A 3,684-nucleotide genomic window follows, 5' to 3' on the forward strand; every position below is an offset into this window, starting at 1 on the left:
TTAGTGTCACTAACGTTCTCGAAGGTTGGCAAAAGCCACGGTAACCTAGTTAACGTGAGCTTTAACGTGAAGCAAGAAGGGGCACACTTGAACGTTAGTGACAATGTTGAGTGTCACTAACGTTCTCGAAGGCTAGCAAGGCAAAGTTAAAAGCCACGTTAACCCAGTTAACGTGGGCTTTAACGTGAGGCAAGGGGGTGCATGGCAACATTAGTGACAATGTTAAGTGTCACTAACGTTCTCGAACTTGTATTTTCACTAAATGTTAAACAACCCTAACGTCTTGAGCTAAAGTCTCTGCCTACTTCACACTTTCTCTCTGCAGGTAAGCCAAGCCCAATTGAAGAAAGGAAATGCTTCAATCTCAAAGATCCAGAGGCCCAAGACTTGAAGGCTAACTAGAAGCTGAGAAAAGTAGTATATATAGGAGTAGTTTTGAAATAGAGAGGAGCCTTTTGGAGGAGCTAGAAAAGAGAACTACTCTTTGTATTTACTTTCTAGGCATTTCAAGCTTTATCATGTATTCTCCATCTTTGCTTTTGATTTCTAGAGCTATGAACAACTAAACCCCTTTCATTAGGTTAGGGAGCTCTGTTGTAATTTGATGGATCAATACTAATTTTCTTATTCTTCTTCTATCTTTCCTTTTGATTTTACTTGAAAGCTTTCGATCTTCATCCAATTGGATAGTTATATTGGAAAAGAAGCTATTCAAACATGGATCTCTTCGGATCCTTGAAAGAGGAATGAAGAGATTAGCTAGAAATGCTTTCTCATGCTGGATCAAATTGAGTGTGGATGGGTATGTGGCTATAACCCTCTAAGCATTTGATTTGGGAAGTGCATGTGGTATAATCAGTGACCACACTTCGTCTCTTCTCATGAGCAATTGACCAAGGAATTGGCTATTGATCAAGATTTGAGAGATTGAATTGTAAGAAATTGTGATCCAATCACTTAAGATTGCTAAGGAGATCAATGAGTGCATTGATTGAGGAAGAGATAAAAATGAAATTGATCCGGAGAATGCAACATCTCCTAAGCCCAATGAACTCCCCATTTCTGATCTTACCCATTCTCTTTATTTTCTGCAATTTACTTTTATGAGCAATTCCCCCATTCCCATTTACAATTCTGCTATTTACTTTAAGTCTTTTACTTTCTTGCCATTTTAATTTCTGCAATTATCAACTCTATTCATGGATTCGCTCAACTAGATCATTCCTCTAATTAAAGTTGCTTGATCAATCAATCCCTGTGGGATTCGACCTCACTCTATTGTGAGTTTTTACTTGACGACAAATTCGGTACACTTGCCGAATGGGAATTTGTTGAGAGACAAGTTTTACCCTGATCAAGTTTATGGCGCCGTTACCTGGGATTGATTGTGCATCGACAATGATTACATTAGAGGATCACTAGATTGAGCATTTTTATTTTGTTTGATTTAATTTTCTGTTTGTTTAATTTGCTTTCCGTCGTTGTTTAATTCTTCCCCTCCCCTCTTTCTTAGTTTTTCCTTGCTATTTACAATTCAGTTCACTAACCCCACTAACTGTTTGATATATTGCATCACTGACACTAACGAGTAATTCTAACAAGATACTTTCTGCATTACTTTTCTTTGCTTGCACTCTGTTGGTTGTATGACAGGGAGAAAAAGCGGAGCTTCAACTTCCTTTGATTCTGAACCTGAGAGAAGCTTCTTAAGATTAAGAAGGGAGGCAAAAGAAAAACGTGTAGTAGGTGCTGAAGAAGAGGAGGAACACTGTGAAGAATACTTTGAAACAACGGAAGACCATCGTGAGGAAGAGGTGCACAACCATGGTGGAGGAGGTAGAGCAAATCCTGGTGGGGAAGATAGAAGAGTCTTGGGCTCTTACATTAACCCAAACCCAGGGAACTACGAAAGTAGCATCCAAAAACCAACCATCCATGCCAACAACTTTGAACTAAAGCCACAGCTCAGAATAATTGCTCGTTCGGAGGAGGTGTCCAAGAAGACCCCAACCAACACTTAAACACCTTCCTGAGAATATGTGACACAGTGAAGTCCAATGGCGTTCAACCTGATGCCTATAGACTGTTGTTGTTCCCATTCTCTCTCAGAGACAAGGCAACCAAGTGGTTGGAGTCTTTTCCAAAGGAGAGCTTGACAACTTGGGATGATGTTATGAACAAATTTTTAGCACGATTTTACCATCCTCAACGAGTCAATCGGCTGAGAGCTGAGGTCCAAACTTTCAGGCAACAAGATGGTGAGACTCTATATGAAGCATGGGAGAGGTTTAAAGACTTAACAAGGAGATGTCCATCTGATATGTTCAATGAATGGGTGCAGCTGCACATCTTCTATGAAGGACTGTCATATGAATCGAAGAAGGCTGTAGACCATTCATTCGGAGGTTCTTTGAACAAGAAGAAGACCATTGAGGAAGCCATAGATGCCATTGAAACTGTAGCTGAGAATGACTACTTCTATGCTTCTGAAAGAGGAAACACTAGAGGAGTAATGGAGCTGAACAATGTAGATGCTCTGCTTGCTCAAAACAAGCTCATCATCAAGCAGCTAGCTGACCTCACCAAGAAGATGGAGAGAGTCAAGTGGCAGCAGTCACCACTTCAACTCAAGAGGAAGCAGGTGAAGAGGAAGAAGGCACTCAGGAGCAAGCCAACTACATTGGGAATTCACATAGACACAACCATGATCCATACTCCAAGACCTACAACCCTGGATGGAGGAATCACCCAAACTTTGGGTGGGGTAATCGACAAGACCAAGGCCAAGATCAGAGACATCACAACCCTAACAACAATACAGCCCATTCCTTATTTAATGACCAAATCTCTAAAATTGAAACCCTGCTTGAGAGCATATGCAGAGACATCCAAGACAGTAAAGCATTTCGAGAGGAAGTGCAGTCAAATATGCAGAACCAAGATGCTGCCATTGAGAAGCTTGAAACACAAGTTGGTTACCTATTCAATCGGACTTCTGGTAACAACAGAAGTAAAAAGGAGGAGTGTCAAGCTATCACTCTTAGGAGTGGAAAAGAACTGAAGGGATTTGACTAGAAGAAACTAGAAGAAGAGTCAATTGACGAAGGAGAAAGGCAAGATGGAAATCAGAGCCTAACTACTAAAAGTAAAAAAGAAGAAGGGAAGCTGAAGCCGGATGTCCCGAGAGTTCCATACCCTTAGTAATTGAAGAAAAAGGGGTATGACAACCAATTTTTGAGATTTTTAGAAATCTTCAAAAAGCTACAAATCAACATACCCTTTGCTGAAGCAATAGAACAAATGCCTCTCTATGCCAAGTTCTTAAAGGAGCTCATGACTAAGAAGAGAAGCTGGAAGAACAACGAAACTGTGATACTGACCGAAGAATACATTGCTATCATTCAGCAAAAATTACCCCAGAAATTGAAGGATCCAGGGAATTTTCAGATCCCCTGTGTCATAGGTGAGATCACGGTAGAGAATGCTCTTTGTGACCTAGGAGCCAGCATCAATTTGAAGTCAGTAGCTATGATGAGGAAGATGAAGATCGAAGAGGCTAAACCAACAAAATGGCCCTACAATTGGCAGACCGATCATTCAAGTTCCCTCACGGCATAGTAGAGGATTTGTTGGTAAAGGTGGGAGAGTTCATATTCCCAGCAGATTTTGTGGTCCTAGATATGC

The 3,684-nt window shown here is 40.7% G+C and overlaps 1 non-coding gene across 1 annotated transcript; it reads right to left on the bottom strand.

Annotated features, from left to right (window-relative positions):
- Nucleotides 1–2,219: 2,219 nt before the first annotated feature.
- Nucleotides 2,220–2,325, bottom strand: LOC112719043 (small nucleolar RNA R71). The gene has a single exon (XR_003161363.1). It is a non-coding gene; the product is annotated as a small nucleolar RNA R71 (small nucleolar RNA).
- Nucleotides 2,326–3,684: the final 1,359 nt, after the last annotated feature.

The sequence above is a fragment of the Arachis hypogaea genome, chromosome 10 (assembly GCF_003086295.3).
Source record: "Arachis hypogaea cultivar Tifrunner chromosome 10, arahy.Tifrunner.gnm2.J5K5, whole genome shotgun sequence".
NCBI classification, from domain to species: Eukaryota; Viridiplantae; Streptophyta; class Magnoliopsida; order Fabales; family Fabaceae; genus Arachis; species Arachis hypogaea.